We start from the raw sequence: 10,086 nt of genomic DNA, 5'->3' as shown, positions 1-10,086 counted from the left end.
TTTAAAGTTTTCTTTACCAAAACCATGAAAACTATACAAATTCCACTAACATTCATGTTAACCTTTGACCAATACCACTGATTGAGTGTAAAGTATATTTGTTTCCTTTCTGAACCCTGTTACATAAAAATATGGTATCTCTGCAAACTATCTTAACTACCATAGCAACCATAGCCAATCAAATTAAAAAATAATTGATGGTAGTTACGATAGTTTTGAGAGATACCATATTTTTATGCAACGGGGCCCTGGTCTATCTGTCATTTTGCCACTGGGATTTCCTTGATGAGCTGATGCCCTGAAAGAGTTTTCTTACATTGAGCCAAAGATCTTTATACCATAATACAATGGATTGCCATAATACAATATATTGCCTTCAAACCATTCAGGTCCAAACAATTACCAGAAAAGCTGGGAACATGCTCCATTACATGTCAACACAAATACTACTCAAGTAAGGATCAATACATTTCACCTGAAAAAACTTTCTTAACTGCCATCATATAAATGCATTCAAACACTGTTAATTGAAGATAATTAACTTGCAGAGTGATTTAACAGATAACAAATTTAGTATCTGCCATCACATTAAATGCATTCAACACTGTTAATTGAACACATTAATTTCAAAATTGCACATTAATCTAACAGATAACAAATTTAGTAACTGCCATCACATTAAATGCATTCAACACTGTTAATTGAACACATTACATTTCAAAATTGCACATTAATCTAACAGTTGAAAATATCCTTATAAATATGATTAACATTCAGATACTTTCTCCAAAACTCTAACACTGTTAACTTCTTACCCATGCTACCGATTGAGTGTATTTATCTCCCGTCTGGTATGTCATTTTGCCACTCAACCCTCTCCGGCCGGGAGGGGGGCTGTAGCCCTTAACCTCAACAAGCTCTCGCTATGTTTCATGGCTTTTAAGTCTATGCATCTTTTGAGACCATTAGCAGCCAATCCCTGCCTAAACAATTCAAAAATAGCCATGCTATACATGTATAGGGTCAATAAGCTAAAAAAGAAAGTATTTAACAACCCAAAAAAACCCAAAGTATTTCACAACTTGTTGTTACAGCTTTAGCCTTTCCACCCATTTTAGTGAATAGACGGAAGAATGTATGATGACTGCTTTTTGCTATATCTTTATTCAAATATGTACACTAAAAGATGAAGACACAATTACTTGGGCATGTACATCATCTAATCTATCATTACCTGCCCTTGATTACTGCAATAGTGAATATTTTGTAATGAAAATATGAGTGAAATAAAGATCCTTACTCCATGGTGTCTAGGACACTGTTTGCTAAAACACTATAACATCTTCATGTTTATGAAATATCCCTGATTACTGCTTGGTTGTTAAAGAAGGTATGTACATACCAAGAAAAAAAAAGTAGTAAGTTCAATTAATTTGATTTATATTATCAGCTTGACATTGTCTATTTATTGGTGGGTACTATCATGAATGAAATCATACTTCAAGAGAGACCTAGGGTCGCACAATGCAGTTGTGATCTATTCCCTGGCTATGAACTGTGGGATCAGAAATATGGAAAATTGAAGTGGGACCCCCCCCCCAACGATAGCAAGAACATTTATCACTGCTATCACAGATTACCTCCAAATCTAAGATACCTATTAGAAATCAAACTTCACCACCCTTCTGAATACCGAAACACCAGGATAATTGCACAATGCAGTCGTGAACACCTATTCCCGGATCGGGCTTTGTCAGAAGTGGGACACCCTCCCCCTAAAATGAAGTTATCATTTCAATTAAACACCCCCCCCCCCCATTCTTCCAAGGTTAGGAAAGTTATCCATTTCTGAAATGATCATAAATGTATGCAAAAGAGCAAGTGATTTGAGTATGAATCCTAATCAGACTGCTGAATTAATTTTTCCTTTTCTTTCAATTTTGGCACAAAGCACTTTTTGACACTCTGGACAAAAATGGTCACCGCTCGCTCAAGCAGCATTTGATAGAAGAGACTATAGAGTACCAAAAGCCATTAAAAAAAATCATCTCCATATTTTGAAATGTGATTGTGAAAATTATTTTCAAAAGGGTTAATTTTTTTATATATATGCACTGTAAGAGATGTGTTCAAGGTAAATTTATTTAACATATACATTACTGACCAAGATTTTTTTCTTTTAAAAAATATGAGAATATCCTGGAATATTTGAGGATGAATAAACCCAAATTTATTCAACAGTGATCTTCCATTGATTATGGAATTGTGTACATTTAAAAAGTGAACATCCTCTATCAACTTAAGCAGGGAAGAATGTTCCAAGTGGGAACAGAAAAAAAAATATCAGCCAGCACTTCATGAATACAAATGATCTTTGATCCTACCATGTGACCTCCACACCCTTTTGAGTTAATTATGCTCGTTTGAGGACAGGCAATACTGAAGTCAGTCATTTGTTTGCAGTCACTTCCAAGGCAGTGATGCTTGCCATCATTTCTCTGGCATGGGCTGGAACTGCTTCTTGTCCACTTATGCCGTAAACAAAGTTCTGTATGAATGCAAAAAATCCCCAGAAAAAATCCATAGACTTCATCTGCATAGTGGATGTTGAACAAGAATTGGACCTTAAACAGTTTGTCAACAGCCTCTGTGATGTCACCTTCGCAGGGGATAGCTAGATCATCCACAACAATGAAAAACTGAGATGAGTTGTTGTGATCTCCTATGCCCAAAAGGTATGGTTGTCTCCGCTTCTTGTCATTCATCTCTTCAGCCAGGTGGGATTCCACAATTGTACTGATCTAAAGGGGGATAATACAGGTAATATAAATGGAGACAAAAAGCAATTAGTCAAATGTGAAAGGCAAGAGCTCTTAGAAAATGCCAAAATCAGAAATCGAGATGCATTTCTGTATTACACACATTTCAATTTTTGCAGGAGGAAAAGAAAAAGACCCCGCCCCTTCATCCGAAACTGCTGCATACCTCTACTTTACAATTCATTTCCGAACAAAGCATCTTCACCTATCACTGGCACACAAAAATAGGGGGAAAATAAACATTATTTCCCCATCACTTTGCTATTATATTTGGAAGACCCTATTCAAATTTTCAGGCTTATGATGGCACCAAATCTGTTATCAATTTTGTTTTTATTTATGAAATTTATTGATTGATGTTGTCTTTAGGGAGACAGGTACATGTAAACATATTCTTTTTAATCCCCTCTACAGCATTCATTTTCAAGAATGTGGCGTACGTCACTGGGGGACTCCAATAATTGCTAGGAACCCCCCCCCTTCCCCCAACATACAAGTAACTTTGGATACTTCTCCTGTTAATGACGATTCCTAGAAAGTTTAGTTTAAATCTGCCCATTGTTTCTGAAGAATATAGAAATGTAACCCCCCCCCCTTTTGTAGGAACCTAAGGGGGCCATCCTACATAGTTGCAATGAACAGCTTAATATATTCTTCAACAATAAAATATGGCTCAACTGTCATAATAAAACAGAATTATTTCTCTCCCTTTTTCCCTTGGGGGTACATGGTCCTTTCAAAAGACTGGGTCCCATACCATAAGAATGATTCTCACTACTTTGGGGTACAATCTGCTTACTGGTTCTGAAGAAGATGAAAATGTAATTTACCCCCGCCCCCCCCTCCCAATTTCATCCATCTTTATGGGCCATTCCCCAAGGTGGTTTACCTAGGTATTGTCACATATTCTTTATCTATAATGTATCTACACAAAACATATCTTGACTGTAATGCTTCTGGGGCTGGAGGATATTTTTTTCCCTTGGGAGCCCAATCCCTGCCCCCCCCCCCCCGGCCACATGACCAACCAGTTGTAGAGAAGATGAAAATGTAAAAGAAACATAATGACGACAGACAAGAATCGCAATAGCTCACTCGAGCCTTCAGCTCAGGTGAGCTAAAAAGGTGCTTAAATGTAAATTTTCCATTAGATTTCAATATTGTTTATAAAACCTTTTTGATTTATCAATTCAATGTAAACTTACTGGTCTAGTCACCAAAAAGTATCCCATGGAGTCTGCCAGTGAACTCTTCCTTCTTGCTGTTTGAGCTGGAACCATGTATATTGCCATGATGAATGAGAACAGTGCTATCTCGCCTTGCAAAATGATAGGGGGATATAAAGAAAAAGAAATGAACAACTAAATGCTAACAGATTGAAGAGTTTCAATGAGCTATTCAATACTTTGTAGGCATACCTTTTCATTATTTTAAGGAATCTAAACATCAAACAAAATATAGGTGGTTTCAGACCGCCTCGAAGTTCGCCAGTTCCAGGTATTCTCTGATCGGGAAATTTACCCCGATCAGAAAATACCAGGTATTTTGGTAATGTGAAAGCAAACTACGCGTAATCTCCCCGAAAGAAAATACCCGCTAAATAGTAGGTACTTGGCGAATTTACGAGAACTTTCGCGGGGATTTTTCCAAGGTCGCAGGTATTTTGGCGATGTGAAAGCAAATTACGGGAACTTTTAGCCCAGCGTGTCGTTGGTCGTCGTTGGGCGCGGAGCTGTGGGTGACTGCTGGGCTAGTGATTTTGAATCTCGCGCCTTGCCTGCTTATCAGACCATGCTCGTAACTTCAGGAACTTATCCCGAAGGGTATGTTTCAGGGCGGTGTGAATGCAGGAATAATTAACGGGTATTTTTCAGCCTAAAAAAGTTCTCGTAATTTAACGGGGATTCTTGTGATCGAGGCGGTTTGAAACCGCCTAATATGTACATTCTGAACTTTTCACTGCTTTGAGACGAACTTTTTGCACAGTAACATACATGTAGATGTCATAACATGTCACATTGCAATGGAATAATATTTTGATAGTGCATTATCATAATAATGAGAAAGGGGTAGGGAAATTTGTTTTAAATGTGCAAATTGGAGCTACTTACTAGGTGAAAATCTTGACCATTTCCGCAAACACAATAGTTGTCAGAAGGCATCTGGTTTCTGTCGTTATCGTCGAGTTTGTGTTATACTATTTCTTTCCCACGGGGATGCCTTTGGATAATATCCTTCACATTGAAGCACTGGAAAGAAATACAAGACAAAATACAGCAAACATAGAAATATTAAGACAAAGTAAAGCAAACCTAGAAATGTAAAACCAGGATTTACCCAGTTTTGCATAGCAAAATGCTTATATTTTGAACCTGATAAACAAATTTCAGCTTGTGTCGCAATTTTGAACGTATAGAAATTTTATCAAAAACTTCACTTGAACGATTTTGTCAAAAATTGCGCCTAAGCACATCTTTAAAGGTAAATTGCATCCTGAAGACCACAAGATGTACAACGTAGTGAATGCAAAAAACAGCATTAGTCTACTCTTTTAAAATTCATAACATGGCCTAGCTTTATTTATTGTGGTCTTTTAGAGGATAGGGGAGGTTGTTCCAAGCTCTCACCCTTTATGTGTTTGTGTGTGTTCTGTGAATCGCCTTCTCTCCATTGGACTAGGTCTTATGCTTTAACTCCAGTACAAGGGTTTATTAACTAGTGACAAATCCCCCACATGATCCAATCATAATTTCAAGAAAAGTAGACACTTGTCAGTTTTGGCAACACTTTGATGGTAGGGCACATACCTTTGAAGATCCATTTAGTTATGCTGTCAGAATTGATCTCATGGGAGCTGCTAGTGGAAGCCACTTCTTACCCACCACTGACGTTCCCTCGTTGGGCATCCTCCTTGTTTACAAGACAAAATCAGTCCAGGGCCATCAAACAAAGCATGGCATGATGTACATGTAAGCGAGAAAAGAGTTTACAAACACCATAAAATATCATATGACACAAAAACATTTCAAATTCATGTCTCATATGTAGCTCCCTATGCAAGAACATGATCAAAGGCTCACCTTGTTAAGCTGGTACTTCAGCATTTGGATGGCCACACCAAGCCCTAGTACATGTATTAGAATTTAGATAAAACAAACAGAATAAAAAAAAAGAAATGTAGAAGTAGCATTTTTGTGAATCTTAAATAAATTTGCATATCTAGTGAATTTGATAATTCTGTGTAGAAGTTTGGAAGCTCCCCCCCCCAGCCCTATTCGATAAAACAGAATAAAAATCTGCTAAGGAATGTAGAAGTAGCATTTTTCGTGCACTTTGAATGTGTCGTAGATTTGTACATCTACTTGTACTGAATTTGAGAAATCTGTTTGGATGCCCCCATTAAAATAAGCTCTATTAGAATTTAGATAAAACAGCATAACGTAGAAGTAGATTTTTTGTGAATATTCAATAAATTTGATTAAATTTGCATATCCAATCAATGTAGAAGCAGCATTGTTTATGAACTTTGAATAATTTTTCATAAATTTGCATATGTGTTTGAATCTGTGTAGAAGTTTGGATGCCCCCCCCCCCCACCAAGCCCTATTAGAATTTAGATAGAACAGGATAAAAATCTGAATTAGCATCTTTGTCAATCTTTAATAAATTTCAAGAAATTTGCATATCTAATGAATTTGAGAATTCTGTGTAGAACTAGAAGTTTGGTAGGCCCAAACAAGCCATTTCAAATAAAACATACAAGATCAAAATCAGCTGCAAAATAGAGAAGTAGCATTTACAGTATTTATGAAGAATTTTGCATAAATTTATATAATTAATGATCTAAATGAATGAGAGAATTCTGTGTAACTTCTTCATTTTGGGATTATACAATATCTCATTTGATATCATACCAGTTCCTTTAAAAGCACCTTTATCACCTAGATCTAGATAAATCAATTTTCATGCTGTTGCAAGCCTTTTTATGCATATTTTTCGTTAAATTACCAATTCATCTACTGCCAAATCGTCCACCCATCGCATGATCTAGTACCTTCATTTAGTCTAATGCCATTTCGTTCAACATTTCGTCTAACATCCATTTGGTCTAATAATCACTTTGTTTAATCACCAGGTTGTCTATGACCAGTTGGTACCCATTTTCCTTTCATTCATTTTGTCTGATTAACAAGAGTCCAATTAGAGTTAGACCAACTGGTATAATGGACCAATTAGCCCAGATGAAATGGTAAGTTGTCGAATGGCAATTAGACCGTGTGGATATAGTGGACGAACTGACACTAGACCAAATGATAGTAGACGAGTTGGTAATTGGACGAATTGGCATAAAACCAATAAGTAATAAATAAACATAGATTAAGGATATTTCCCATTACATAGCCCCAGGATCCCCCATTCACTTTGCATATATTAGGGGTCCTAAACTAAAGTAAAGCTGTGCAGGTCCTTGCACCTTGCAAAAATATGCACAATACGAAGAATTCAGAGGGCAAAATTTCTGCTGTGAATAGCAACCAGATTGCCATTTGTTTGCCAGAAAGAATGAGTCATTTTCCTTTATTTTTGGTGATATTTATCATTATTTAAAACTCGAGGTGAAAATCACTTAATTCAGTCAGCTTCATAATCAAGATTTAGAATTACATTAATTTAATACGTGTGCGCAGTTCTACATGTAGGACCCCTTTCACTACGACAACCAAATTTGACATGGGTGTCGATGGTGACTTGAATTGTTACTGATATTTGTCCGTCATAATTTTTTTTCAGGGATTTAATATGTAGATTAATGCACGTGGGACAATGTATTCTTATTGCTTTGAATATCGGCCCGACGCTTGACCAAAATCCCATGCTAATTTGATAATTTCTCAGCAATTACACAATTTCTTCCAGAATCCTTTGGCACATGTTTTTAATTTTATTTATACACAGACACTTTGGTGCTCATTATATTGGATATCTGTACAAACTCATTTTGAAATACCACATCTGGCATTTATTTATCTTCACTTGAATTCACTTGATTAATTGAAAGGGTGAAGCCTCTGGAAACAAAGTGTGCAGCTTTAGGTGTGTCCCCCATCATACATTAGTCTTAGAGTACTGTAAGTACTTTTAGGTGCAGCTAACCCAGGGAGCTCCGGCCCGCGAACAGTGAAAGACATGAACAATCCACGCGTGATCAAAAATCCAAGTTGGTCCCGAAAGTTGGTCCAACTCTGTCCAAAGACTCCAAAGTCCAACGCACGACGTTCAAATTCACATTAATAAACTCTTAATTTAACCAAGATAGCACCCGACTTCTCACACAGGCATTTTCTCGATCTATTCATCAAATTTTCGCCAATCATAATTGTTGTTTTGTTATAAATTGTGCTATGAAATTGCGTATTTCTCAAGTGTCCAGAAATGGCGTCCATCATAATATGCATGACAAACGTTCAACAGACCTGCTAGTGCTACTGACAGTACATGCACATCATGTACCGCACACTAAGTAAGGCCTAACCCAGGGAGCTCCCGCCCGCTGCGCGGGCGGGAGCTCCCTGGGTTAAGTAAGGCCCAGACAACATGCATGTCCGGTACGTATCTAAACCCCCCTCCCTAGACTTTCGGATCAAACACGTAATAATAAACAAGACTTTGATGAAAATATAAAACTGTTTCAAGTAAGAGGGGATACTTACCATTAAAATCGATGATTAAAGGCGATTGAAAAAGTCATGCGGCACACGATAACATCGTCCTCGAGCCGAGCTAGGATTTCGACCGCGCATCGCACTTTTTATCAAACTACGGTCCAATCAGAATGCACTATGATTTACCATTCATGGTAATGTTGAAATACCATTTACGAAAGTGTTATTCGATCGTTTCAAGACGTCCGGACCCACGACTGGTCACATTTTCTAACACTTAAAAGTGTAAAATAACACTTACTGAATCCAACACTTAGTAAATGTTAAAATTTAACATTTTAGTTTTTAGCGTGTAGACGCTTCTAAGAGCAGTGTCATATTACTCTTCATGCCCAAGAAAACACGTGTGTGAAATTGTGTGACTTTGATTTTTTTTCCCAATGAATTAAGTGTTTCGGGAAAGAAATGCAATATAGGTCAAAGTCAAATAGAATCATAATTATGTTTACACGCATACAAGCTCAGCGTAAAATGACACAACGCTTCAGTTAGATTTGCGGGCAAATAAATTAATATTGAGGTGAAGTTGTATGCAGGTTATTAGATAAGGGTTCAGCTTCAACAATTAGTATTTTCATAGGCGAATTTGTTTGTAAGGCCTTTTTTAACCGATGAAAATGCAAGTCAGCTGAGAGGTCATTGTCGAAAATTGGCGAGCTGGAACAATAGGGCCCCGTCTTACAGAGAGTTGCGATTGATCTGATCAATCACAACTATGGACGGCCTGCAACGTCAACATCTATTATGCACGTTTGTTTAAAATATTATCTAACTATGATGTATATACATGCATTCAATGTTTTTTTTTAATTCGATGTGCTTCTATTTGATTATAAAACACATTGTGCAAATTTTCTGTAGAATATATTGTGACACTGATGGATTTCCATAGAGTTACGATTGATTGGATCAATCAAGCTGAAGAAAAATTGAAGATATGTAGTTTGACCTGAGTCCAAGAACAAAGTGATCTTTTGATTCTCCGACTTTCGACAAAGACCTCATTGTCATGAAGGGCACTTTATAATGCATTCTCTGTATTGTTTCTGAATTCGTCGGAGATTCGCGAGAGCGAAAACTCGCTATTCGCCCTCTAGCAAGGTTCATGGTAACTCGGCATCAGCATTTTAAGCTTGTTGCTGGGTCGGAAAGATAATTGATGAGGGGGTTCCTCAGGCCCCCTTCAGATCTCCTCATGTTTTATTCATTCGCCAAACATGTGACATTGTCATTCAAGGATTTCTCTTTGCTTTTCTTTGTTTTGGCATCCATGCCTGCAGATGCAGCGAAATGCGACCCTTCTGTTGACTCAAGGGAACGGGAAATTAAGGTTTTTGCTTTTCGCAGAGATTATTTCCTTCCAAAAATGTCGAAATAACAGATCGAATTTTAATCTCGAAAATGCAATTTTTTCCTGCTGGGTCTTTTGCTATCTTTTCATTAATACCAGATTTAACCGTCCAACTAGGAACGGAGGTATCTTATTACAATTTGTTATGATTTATTATGATTAAAATTATAGTTATGGATACTATTCCTTTTAT

General features: G+C 37.1%; 1 long non-coding RNA gene across 4 annotated transcripts; it reads right to left on the bottom strand.

Moving 5' to 3' along the window:
* Window positions 1–814: 814 nt before the first annotated feature.
* On the bottom strand, window positions 815–8,831 carry LOC121426198. Of its 4 annotated transcripts, none has more exons than XR_005971570.1 (4): window positions 5,627–7,563; window positions 4,931–5,068; window positions 4,025–4,137; window positions 815–2,801 (listed from the first exon to the last, which is right to left on the bottom strand). It is a non-coding gene; the product is annotated as an uncharacterized LOC121426198 (long non-coding RNA). The 4 variants fall into 4 exon arrangements; XR_005971571.1 differs by lacking the exon at window positions 815–2,801 and adding an exon at window positions 8,531–8,831 and having other exon boundaries at window positions 3,694–4,137; window positions 5,627–5,943; XR_005971569.1 differs by lacking the exon at window positions 815–2,801 and adding an exon at window positions 8,531–8,831 and having other exon boundaries at window positions 3,694–4,137; window positions 5,627–5,729.
* Window positions 8,832–10,086: the final 1,255 nt, after the last annotated feature.

This window comes from Lytechinus variegatus, chromosome 13 (genome assembly GCF_018143015.1).
Source record: "Lytechinus variegatus isolate NC3 chromosome 13, Lvar_3.0, whole genome shotgun sequence".
Classification (NCBI taxonomy): Eukaryota; Metazoa; Echinodermata; class Echinoidea; order Temnopleuroida; family Toxopneustidae; genus Lytechinus; species Lytechinus variegatus.
The sequence above is the reverse complement of the archived record's forward strand: the minus strand, read 5'-3'. Positions and strand labels throughout refer to the sequence as shown.